At 42.6% G+C, this 12,567-nt stretch overlaps 1 protein-coding gene and 1 long non-coding RNA gene across 3 annotated transcripts in view; one reads left to right on the top strand and one right to left on the bottom strand.

Annotated features, from left to right (window-relative positions):
- LOC100678545 (zwei Ig domain protein zig-8) overlaps window positions 1–12,567 on the top strand; it is a 73,888-nt gene that overhangs the window by 42,303 nt on the left and 19,018 nt on the right. The window lies entirely within an intron of this gene.
- Window positions 2,297–2,970, bottom strand: LOC116738513. The gene is made up of 2 exons (XR_004344636.1): window positions 2,839–2,970; window positions 2,297–2,762 (listed from the first exon to the last, which is right to left on the bottom strand). It is a non-coding gene; the product is annotated as an uncharacterized LOC116738513 (long non-coding RNA).

Below are 12,567 nucleotides of genomic sequence, written 5' to 3'. Positions count from 1 at the left end.
GCGTGATAGACGTCAATGATGCCGCATGAAGCTTGGGTAGTAGACTGCTGATTATCGAAAGTATACGTTGGAGTATATAAGGGCGTTGCTATGTATAGCCTCGTACGGAGAGTAGTTGAAAATATCGAGCTCGGGCACTACCTCGAAAATCCTGATTTACGTCCTGCAGTGAGTAGGTGGCGGTATTTTTTCTCGCCTACTCTGATCTTACGCTAAATGAGGATTGGTGTGCATAGGGGTAGGGTTCGTTATTACACGTAATTCATGGATTTTACTCTGAAATAATAAATTTCTTTCTCGAAGAAGATGCGCGCGCGAGGGATGAAAACGTATTTTAAAAATCGTCGAAATATTTTAATGCCGGGCGTTTTCGCGATAATATTCGATCGGATTCTCCATACGAAAATTACATCCAAATACTTCATTAAGCTCTATCGCGATGAAAGGTAACTCGTTAATTTTCCATTCTGCCGAAACATTTTGAAATTCCTGTCGATGCTGAAATTACTTTTACGTCACACAGCCGACTCGATTCCCGCTTTTACGAGCGGCCGCAACGTCGCGTCCACAACGCCTCGGCCCTTCGCTCGCGGCAGACGTATAAAATCGTAAAACTACAATTCCGCAGGCTGTCGATAAACAGCTGTCAATGGGCATCCTCGGCTTTCTCTCTATCCCTTTTCTATATAACACTTCTTTCCTTCAACCGGCAGGGCAATACGTGCTTACCGTTAAAAACGTGACTCACTCGGTTGAGTTCCTCTGTAAAATTTTCTTCGTGGCCTTGCTCACGCAAGCGCTAAGAAACGGAAGTTTAATGGTTGCAACGAGGAGACTGGAAAACATCGCGAGTTGAGGTGGAGTTTCTGTGTGGGAAATTTAAATTATGGTTATATCGCTGTCTTGGTTTTTCACTGCTATCGATGGTACTAGCGCTTGCCAACGATGATGAATTTCAAGCGAAAATTTTCATAAAAATTAAAACGGCTTCTATGAGATATATCAAACAGTATTATAATTCGCCTTTTAATTAAATTCGAACGAACGAGCTTGTATTTTACGAAGCAATATAATTACCCGATAAATCTTTCATCGAACCTAATTACAGTATCGCATATTCGTGTAACGCATCAGTAAACACGCACGTTGCCAAATGCTAATTTTCATGCGCGACGCATTACATTATTTTCGCATCTCTCGCGATCAAAGAAAATTTTCATCGCAAGCCGTCGCGCTTCCAGTTCATGAATACATAATCGCAAAACCCTATCCAACTTTATAAAATGGAGCAAGGAATGCTTTTTTCGTGTAGCGCGCGGCAAACTGAAAAATCGATAAGCAATATGCACTTTTTTTCACCTACTTGTCCGAATAGCCATCTCCCGAATAATTCAATCGAAATTCGATCGCAGACGAGCGTTGTTTTCGTTTGCTTATATTCGTATTAGAATATACTTTTCGATATCGGGCGCATTTTTCCACGCGTATCGAGCGGACATAGTCTCGTAAATTTCAAAGAAAGCTTTATCGAGCTTTCGCGCTTCATCGAATCGTATAATGTTTAACAGCCAGTCACGAGCCGAATAGTTTCGTCCGCCCCGGGGAGCATCTGAGAAGTCATTTTGCCAGGCGCTCGAAAATTCCTTGCTCTCGCCGTTTTATGCCGAAAACACGGCGCACAAAAGACGACGGCGTGCAGTAGCTGGAGGAAAAAGTGCGGGAACCCGAGAAGCGAGAGCTTTCGTCGTATTTTTACGAGGAGCTAGACAAACAAGAAAAAGTTGAGCAAGCAATCGAGGAAGAGGGGTGAGAGTTAGCGCAAATAAGGCGTAACGTTTTCTCTATTAAAACACCAGAGGATTTCGATATCACGTTTGTATAGACTCGGGGAAAAGTTATGGTAGGTCGTAATTATATCTTGCCGCGGCTCTACTGCGTGCTGTTTAACTTAGTAGTTTTATGATAGCCATAAATAAATGTATTTTTAATGCCGTGATATCCTCGGAAGTACACGAGGGGATTGAAAGTTTACGAACTTGGCTCGCCGTATTGCAACTTGGAGTAAAATTTAATTAATCACGCAACCACCGAAGTAACCTAAAGCGTCTCGAACTCTATAAATCATCGTTTTCGTTATTTAATATTTCAGACAGTGCGCAACTTTGTACTTTTGCGTTCTTTTATAATTATAAACGCGTTATTCAAGTTTGGCACGTACAAACCTATATAATTTATTGAATTAGAACAAACAGATGAAAAAGTATTTTCCAATATCAAAAAATGCTTTTATAAAACGTTTAAGGCAAATTATTTTTAATTTTTACCAGCGTAAATCTTTCTCAAAATATCATCAATGATTCAGTATGTTCTTTACAATACATCGCATTTTTGATCTTCTATGCCAGAACACGTTGGGTCGCTTTATTTACGTTCACCAGGCCGAGCGCGGCATTAACAAATCTTCCCCTTGCTTCTGCTATCTGGTAGCTGTAAGAAAAGCCGCTACAACGCAACCACAAGTTTCGCGGAAAAGTTTACCGTGGCTATTTGTATTCTTCAGGTGTACACGAGAGACTTGCAACGGCAGCGCGGTAGTTCGGACGGTCGTTTCTCTTTCCCTTGATTTTTCATCGATTTTAGAGTCCCGCGCTGCTGATTCGGCGTTAACGTTTGCTTCTTGATAAGCTGCTGTTAGGAAACGATTTTGGGTGCTTTCGCTGGATCCTTATCAGTCATGATCTTTTGCTCAAAATTTTTCGCAGCTAAAATTCGAAATAGAAAATCAGAAGAATACGAATGATTTTTTAGTATACCGTTTCGATCTTGGCAACACTGTACGATTGGATCAGGTCGATTTTTTTACTGCCGCTTGCTATCGAAACTCTACAAAACAAACAACAACCTTTTATTAAAACTACACCAAGAAACCAGAAAAATTGTTCCCGTCGCGCACTCGATACTCGATTCAGCAAAACCAATAAACAAAAAACGGCGGAAAACAAAGAACAAAAGAGGGCTTTCATCGCTCGGCAACGCCGCGTGCATTCGGAAAAATGAAAATCCTTTCGCCAACAGATACGTGACACGCGTAACTCACTGCGTCGCGGAAAAGTCAATGCCATGCAGGATGGGCTTGTAAATCAGCAACTAATACCCCCTTTCTCTCCTCCTCCTCCTCCTGTCGGTCTCTTCCACAGCGCTGGCGTGAAAAGACCCAACGTGAATACATTCAAATCCGTATAAACGTCACGGACATTTATACGGAGGATGCTTTATACACGGGGGCGAACGTCCACTCGGCTACGTGAAATATCGTCGACGCGGCGTTGCGACAGCCGGCCAGCTCTAGTGCGCCGCCATATATGCAGTACGTATACGCTCGATCGTATGCGAACGCCACGGCCACGTAAGTGACGCGTTGATGCATATGCATTTTTCGGGAGATTTTAAGAGAGAATCGACGTAATGAGGAATTGCGGGTTCGTGGGTGTGAAGACAATGTCTTCGTAGGTTACGTCTTCTTGTCGACTTGTCACTTTTAAATTTATCACGATGTTATGGATGTTGGAAGCTAATGAATTTCATGTATACTTAATAAAAGCACAGTTAATTGATCATTTCATATCATTCACTCAAATTAGTAGCCTGTCGATAAAAATATCTTAATTAATTCTTCTGATTCGAAACGTTTTACATTTAGAAAAGTCGTTATAATCTTTTCACTCATCGTAATTACTCCAGCCTACAATATATATCAACTTCATATACAGTGTATTAAAAGCGTGAAATTAATAAAACTTCAAAGCCACAATCGTGTAATCGACTTCTTCTGTCAAAATTTTTATCAAATTGCTTTTTTACAATGTAACAACGGAATTTGAAAGAAAAAATATCTAATACGTTCCGGAATTTGAATTTCAAAAGGCCGATGGCCTAGCCGCTTCATAGCGGTCAATCTCCCTCACGCAGAGAATATTGGCCGCGCGTCATCGAGACTGGGTTATTTTGTCATAAACCAGCGCGGCGACGCGCTAATTGGCTCGGAAAAAGCTAAATTACAAGCTCACCTGAATAATCCAATATATGGCCTATCAACACGCACCCGACTTAAAAGCCAATGTTTTTATTAATAGCTACAGACTTTTCCTTCCAATCTGCTGGGCTATTTCTGGTATGAATTCACGATTCGCGAAAATCCACGCGGCCAAATATCTAGAGTAATGAAATCACAGCAGTAGATTTTCGCATCAGCTCTTTGCCACATATAACAACGAGTTTATTTTGCATCAGTTCTCTTAACTTCCAAATAAAAGATATTATTTTACTGCGTTCTCGATAATAATCTCAAAGAAACGATTTCAACATAATATTATGATTTCCCAAAAACAAATCCATCCCTCCAGCTCTCAAGCGCATTAATAGCTCCGCCGAGTAAAACAAATCCAGCTGCACAAACTCAAACCGGAGATACTCTATCTCGATCCGAGCGCGTCGTGTGCGCAAGAAGCAGGGAAGAATCCGCGCGCTGCTCCCAGCTTTAAAAATTCGTATGCATAATCGAGCGGGTGCGCGCCGGGTGAATTCCTCCTGCAGCTGCGTCTACAATGCGCGTCGCGCGCGCGCGCGAACGAGATGGAAATATGAAAGATGCAGGATCCCAGCTAGTATACACGACCGAATGTAATGGAGGAGACGCGACGCGTCAAACGTCGTTACAGCGCCAAGACTCGATTTATTTCTCGGGGAGGCGTATCGCAACAGCCGGATGAGACGCGATAACGTTGAAGAGAGGCGTAGACGCGTCGCGCGGATATCGATCCGTGCGCTTAACTCGTTTGTCGTCTCGCTTTCTTTGGCGAGGCTCTCGTTTTGTCGCGTATAATCACGCGAATGCCCGCGACTTACCGGGACTTTTTCTCTCTGTTCTCCGCGCGCGAGATGCTGAAAGAGCGAAATCCATTAGCAGGTAATCTGATTTCAGAAGAGGCGCTACTGCAGTATACTTTTTATTTCTCCGCTGACAATGCTTTCAAAAAGATTATGCTTCTGTTATAAATGGAGAAAATAATCCTCTTACCGAAGAAGTACTTAAAAAATTAGTGTCGGTACTCGGAAGACTTTGACTTTTCGTGTAAGGGCGTGGTTTCGCAATTAGTAATCTGCAATTTTGCTACGAATCAATAAAGCACATTTTTATGCTTTAAATATGCAAAACATTTTCGCATCAAACTCATACCCTATCACATCGGCTGAAAATCTTCCAAGTAGTAAACCCCAGCATTGGTCAGCCACATCTTCTAAACATAAAGAAAGCTATAAAACACCGTACAAAGCGCAACAAAATATATCTCCTCTGTCTTCGTTCCCCTTGGCGAACTCGAAGCAGTTTCAGCCAGACACATCATGCAGACTGCACAGATGGCGTCTCCCCCTGCGTAACAAGCCGCATACACACATGCCCGCAGAATGCATTTCCTCGATCTTCGCGCTTGTTGAACTTGCCCGCGCTCTCGAAACTCCAGTGGGCGCGAACAATTGTCCCGCGAAGGAGCTCAACTCGACGCGCGCTATGTATAGCACCTTCTTATCGACGGCTCGCGTTCACTGAATTTCAGGCAATCTCGTCAAAGTTTGTCGCGCCCACAGGATATGAAGCTTTGCCACCTCCGTATACACACATATACAAGCGAACGAAATGAAACTTTGCCGTCGCCGGCAACTATGACCGATATACCACTTTTCCCTCTGTTCACTTTTTTCCCGATGTGTACACGAACGGAAAGATGCAGGCGCAGTGCAGTCAATGGGATGCTTCTTCCGAGCGTCTGAGTCCATTTTGCTGCAAGCTCGGATTGCGCGCGCGACTCTAGATATGACTGCAACGACGACGATGGGGAAAGTCGATGAGTTGGAAAAGTTCGAGTGCGGGACTGCTATCTTTGATCCGGTGCGAGAGGGGCGGGTTTTGCGCAGATCTGACCTTATTTTCTAGTTGTAAACTTCCGCAATTTTTACGTGTTGTGCTACGTGCGGAGCGAAGATGGATAAAACGCCTCTCTCTCTCTTTCTCCAGTGGTGCGACTGACTTTGTCTAATGTGCGCGCCTTCTGGACGTGTGCGTTAGTTTTCCCCGAGTTGTAAGTGACTTTTCTCGCGCTTTCAGTAGTGAGAATCCACTTAAAAATTGAAAGAAACTTGCTTATCCGTTTACGCGGTGAAAGATTGAAGGACAAAGGAACGTGGTTCAACTTTGGATAGTGCATTCTTTTAACTTGCTTAGAGTGCGCATGGAGCGTAATACCGAAAACTTCATTTCTTTCGAAAAAACAAGGTTGTTATCCAACGTTATTAAACAAACGTACGCTGTAACTTTTTCAATAACGCTGCGTGCGAGCGACTGTGACCCGCATATGCTTGGGTGTACACCTACGAAAAAAAAAACAATCGTTTCGTTCGCCCAACGCGCTATTTATACAAACTAATTTTCTCCGTACACACGTACGCCTCAAACAGCACGGCGAAGTTATTTGGAGTTTTCATTCGTTTTCATAACCGCGAAACTCCGGCGCCACAAAACCGCATCGCGCCCCGTGCTAGTATGGCGCTGCGCTGTGTCGAGCTCCGGTTTCCCTTATACTCTCTCTCTCTCTTCGGGTCATCGGTTAACAGCGCCGCTCGCGCGATGGCTTTCTCTCCCCCTCTTGGCTCGGCCTATAGGCTGAATAAGGAAAATATTCTTGTAAACAAAGGTTTATTCATTGCCGGGGCTGCTGCTGCCGCCGTGAAAGTTGCGCTACTAGGCTAGAAGAAGCCCGAGCAGTACCTACCTACAGCGATACAGCGTAAGGCCACGACAATAGGCATTGTTGCGCTCGCGTTCTGAGGAAATTTAATAAGGAAGTTGTGCACTCTCATCGCTTGCTGCAAGCATGTGCAGGTTTAATACACGTGTATGTGCGGGTGTGTTTGTGGTAAGGAAAAGGATGCCTTTGCTGAAATCTTGTTGGCTTATTTTCAGCAAATTTCCAGCTTATTGGAGAAGTCTTTTTGTGGAATAAAGGGTTTGCGAATCTTTTGAGGGAGAAGAGGATGGAGTGGGTTACGTCGCGAGTTGAAAAGTCATTAGTATTGTATCTTTTTTAAAATTGGAAAATATAAAGGGCCAAATGGTTCTGGAAAATGATATTGTACAATAATTTTAAGTGATGTTAAGTAACTCAAGTGAGAAAGTGCTGTCTCCGTAACCTAATAATTCTTCTTTGAAGTTTATTTATCGATTACACTTTTTAGATATTTTCTTGATGACACGCATATTACGTTATATTCAAATAGATTCTTGATGTACTCCTATATTAGTACGTAAGCTGCACGTAATGCGCAAAGTGCAAACAAATTTGTACATCATTCCGCAAATCCGTGATAAGAACAAAATTATTGTAATATTTCTTTGTGATGCAACGAACGTAAATAAATATGCAAATGAGCAATCGTTATTTCAAAATTTAAAAGCGATAAGTTCGTCAGTTTCAGACGCAGTTTCAGACTAAAATTTATCACCTCAAAATTCATTGCCTCTCAAGAAGTGTTACTTTGGCACGATACCTACATAACGGTACCATTATTTACTCAGCGCGAGCTTTACACCCTATAGAGCTAAGTATCAACAGCGCATTGAAAATGCTTTCCAGACCTATTTGCACGCAAAACAAGCCCGTTTGAAACGTACGTCGAAATTATTAACGGCTTCCTGAGAAAGGCCAAAAGAAAGTAGGTCATCGTTAGCGCGTGGCAGGCCGCAAAAAGCATCTAACGTAAGCACGCAGAACACCCTCGTGAACAACAACGAGCGCTTCCCTTAAAGGGTTAATAACAAACCGGGTTGACGCAAGCTCGCACTCACTCTCGCATACAGCCATCTCAAGCTCTAGTCTCTCGTTTTAATATCCTGTAACTGTGCGTGTAAAGAAAGTTTCGTCGTTAGACCGACGAGCTGCCGCAGCAAGCAGCGGCTCTAAGGCTATAGCTGAGCGTGTCAACTTAGCATTAACGTGTCCCTCTCTCTCTCTCTCTCTCTCTCTCTCTCTCTCTCTCTCCCTCTCTCTCCCTCTCTCTCTCTCTCTCTCCCTCTCTCTCTCTCTCTCCTCTCTCTCTCTCTTGCTCACTTTCTCTCGGAGCACACAGCAGCGCATGCGGGGCCCTTCAAAGTTATTCCCGCGGAGCAAAACTTTGAGCGCAGATAAATTTTCTCTGCATTACTGGAACAAAGCGACGACGGGAGAGTAGGCTGTCGACTGCGCGACGCTGCCAAGGCGCTATCTAACTTTTCCCAGGATCTAATGAAAACGCCTTTTCTCCTCCGAGAAAGGTGAGGCCAGTGACTTGGCTCATTGAGGATGAATCTGATATGTTCTAATTATAATCAAAGGACGCGCTTCGGTGCATTTATTGCGAGTTTCGAGAATAGCGTTTAATTTCATATTTGTATTCAGATGGAATATATAACGAATATAAGTACAAGCAGCATGACAAAATTGTTTCGTAACATTGATTTCATTTTGTAGCTTTGGCGCGTAAAGTTATACGCATTTCCATCGGAAGCTGAAATATCAGTGTCATGTCATACAACTGGAACATTGTGTTTGTCGTAAACCAAATTATATTTTGCACACACATTTATTATAATTAAGGAAAGGCCACGTTCGGTATAATTCGAAAGCTGGTAGCAGAATGCGAGTTCGTGGTGCACGTATAAACACTGCAACTTTAGCTAATTATAACTTTGCGCAATAACGCGGTTAAAGAATCAACTTTGAATGATAAAATTAAAAGCTGCAATGAATATTTCAGTATTGTTGATGCCACTTGTCATCGCGAATTTTAAAACTATGATTGATATCAGCGCGATTAGTTTGTGCTTATCAATTTTTAATGTATCCAATTGACGAACTGCATACCATAATAATTTATAGCTGCTGTTTATCAACAATGCATACAGGCACGAAATCACGCAACCATGACATTTCATATTTAGATTGACGTATATGACGTTGACCAATATTGATAAAAATCTTATTACCAGAGTTGGTTCAGGAGTCCAGCAAACAACGAGAATTCCGAGTATTTAAAAGCCACCTTGGAAGTCTCAAAAGCAAACGCGATCATCTCCGGTAGCGTTTAACTGTCGCCTCGACTATACAGTGTGCCGCACAAAGCTCAACGCATATTCAAAAACTCGTTTTCAATAAAACTGAGAGTCATTAAAAAACTTGCCCTCGATGGCGAGCAGCTGGAGTAGATTAAAAAACTTTACGAGCCAAACGCGCCATCGAGACCGGGATCCAGTGCTTCGGCGAATGCTCTCTTCCGTCATAAGCTTTGTACGGCCAATCGCTGTGAGGAAGTTTCCCCTTTATTTGTCATCGGACGTATATTTGCTTCGCGCGAGCTCATGACCCACAGCGTCAAAGCGAAGACGAGCTTTAATCAGTCACTCGCCCAGCGGAATAACACACAAATGCGGATAGTTGCTCCGTAGTTAGTTTGGTGGACGCCGCAGTTGTTAGGCTTGTTAAGAGCCGGCCACATGGAGATGGCTATTGTGTTTCTTATGCGACCTGTAACGTGAACACCACGATTGGCCGGCGGTGGAATATATACGGTATGCTTTGACCTAGTAATTGCTATTTGTTGGATTTTGACTTTTTAAATAAAAAAAAGGTTTGATCACATGCAATTCGTTCAGTATAAATGCATCTCAATGTTGAATAAAATAAATCTGAAGCGAGAATGTTTCTTATTCGATAACTATAGTATTCAAGATTGCTATAAATTACTTAATTGCTGCATAATTTGCTACATTTGCTACATTTCAAATTTATAATCAATAAATATTCAGTGCATCTCGCTTAAAAAAAAAAAGTTTCATCTTTGGACTTCTTGCTGTTTAACTTACAAATCTACAGCAAGTTTCTTAGCTGTAAATATGCTATGTCCGCCGAGAGAAGATGGTCGCACGTCAGGAGAAACTTTCCCCCAGCATTTTTTTCGTATACACGCATCGCCGAACTGATTAGCAAGCAGCTTTATTTTTCCCTGTCTACTCGAGTTCTTTTTTTCGTTGAGCGTGAAACTTTTCCTCGGCAGGACTTTTTGCGTATAATACATACGCGACTAAGACTGACGCTTTCCTTTTTCTTTTTCGTTCAGGAACAAAGTCGTTTTAATTTAGTCTTCGCGCAACAACTCTCGGTTTTCCGACGAGAAAGTTAACGCTGAGTCGGTTCTAGATTCGATATAACAGGAAGAGACGATTCGACCATGAGATGTGGAAATAGCAGTTTTAATTTATCTTAAAATATTTATTCAGATACCCTGGTAGAAGAATTATCTTAGGCGTTGGTTTGCTTAGTAAGAATAACCTTATTTCTTTCGTTAAAAATAACCCAATTTTTAACCAGTTTTAAGCTTATAATGAGTTAATATGCGCGTCGAATGCGATCCTAACCTATATAAAGTGCAGTGAAAGAGACAATAAATAAGAACTCCATAAATATTTATGGAAATAAGTCCAGTTTTGCTACTCAGGGGTTTTTTGCGGTCGCAGAACACGAATATCGCGACGGCAACGCTCTCCTAGGTACCTGGTGCCCAGGGTGGACAGTATCACCTCGTCTTCTGGAGTTTTGAGAGATATTGAAACATAATCAGCCATAACTTGTTACTCAATTTACATTTGAGGTTATGTATCTCTTCTTTAAAAACAATATGGGCAAAAATAACCTTATTCTTGCGTTAAAACGATGTCGCTTTTAGCCAATTATAACCCAATATTCTTGGCTTAGATAAGCTAATTTGACACTTATAAGCTTATTTTTGGGTTAAAATTGGTTGCGATTTCTACCAGGGTATAACATTATACAGGAACGAGCACATCCATTTGCTATTCCAAATATTCATACACTTCCAGCCTTCGGCCTTAAAATCTCTCGCAGAAATACATCTTTTCTCCCTGTACAATACGAAAAAAAAGACAAAGCCCCCCTCAGACTCGACTCCCCGACCCCAGAATCTCATCATAACGACCGCGCGCTGTACATCCTAACAATACGCGTTGAATCGGACTCACTTGTGCGCGAGAGCCGAAAGAAGAGAGGAAAAAAAAGAAAACGACGACCTACGAGAAGAATGGCGATCTCCGCGGATAAAACAATGCCTGAAAATAAATGGCCGAGCGCCTGAAATGTATCACCTCAGGTGGAGATGCCTTGACTCCTGCCTCGCTTTAGTCAGCCAAGAACTCGAGGGGAGGTCTCGCAGGAATTTCAAGCTTCGGTGTGCAGGGGAAAAACGACCGACGATTTGTGCTCGAGTTTTGAAGCATTCGACGGGTCTATTACGTACAAGAGACACGTGCGATGTGTATGCACAAGTTTGGACAGCTGCTGACAGAAGTGTGGATGGAAATGTCATTTAGAAGTAGTTCGAAAAGTCGACGGTTTGGAAAGTTCGAACAAAGCGCGAAGAAATATATAGACGCGAGAAGGAGCCGAAGCGATGGTATATACAAAAGTGCTCGTTTTCGCCCTGTAACTATTGTTTTCTATCAATCCGCTCGGTTAATTGGGCGAATGTTCGATGTATTGTTTCGGAAGGAAGTTTGCATGTAGATTATTTTGAAACTTCTCTCTCACCCTCGCTTGCACTAATTTTCCAATATCCCGAGGCACATTGATTGGCGCGTATGTACCGCGTAAACATGATCCGCAATTTTCTCCCTTCAGCTCGCAGTGTTTGGGCATCAGAGAGAGGGTATAGCCAAGCCGCACTTGGCACGAAGAAAAAGCGCCGGAGAGAATTTTCCAATTACGATCCTGTCGTATATGACGACACTCTGGTCCATTAGGCACTGAAAAATACCCACCTGCGCTGTCTCTCTGATGAGCGGGAAGAAGAAGTAGCCGCGGAACGAAAGCGAATTCGCCGTTCCGGAGTCCAAGCGCGTGCTCCATTGTCGGCGAGTAAAAAGAGAGCGCGTTTTCTTTCTCCGCACACTTCGCTCGAGGCGCATTTGCCGAGCCGACGTACGTACGTAGGATTGGATTTGTCAATTCTTTTTAACTCTTTGCCTCGCGTTCATCACTCGAAAATCCGGCCACTTTTCGCGCACTGGCTTTATGTAGCGATTATCGCGAGAGAAGAGATGAGTTTTTCGAAATGATGGCCGAGCTGAGAGTAGTTAATCGTCTTTAGCCGTAACGCTTGAAATGTGTGACGAGAGAAAGATGAGGTGGATTTATAATGCAGTGTATCACTGAGATTTTATTCTCTATAGGAGAATTAGCTAAGTAATTTTTTAATAAAATGTTCTCATTGTAATTCAGCGCAGAGCTAAAATGTTAACGTTATATATAAATACAGTTCGCGTACCCTCTTTAAAGCAAGCGCCATACTTCTAGTGGAATGTCAGAAGGAGGAAAAATATGGCTCTCTCGCGATGCTTAATCCTTCATCTATATTTCTTCCTTTATTCACTCCTAATTCACTCGGAGATTCTTCCCTGCGCCGTGC

This window comes from Nasonia vitripennis, chromosome 2, assembly GCF_009193385.2.
Source record: "Nasonia vitripennis strain AsymCx chromosome 2, Nvit_psr_1.1, whole genome shotgun sequence".
Lineage (NCBI taxonomy): Eukaryota > Metazoa > Arthropoda > Insecta > Hymenoptera > Pteromalidae > Nasonia > Nasonia vitripennis.
This window is presented reverse-complemented; position numbering and strand designations above follow the sequence as displayed.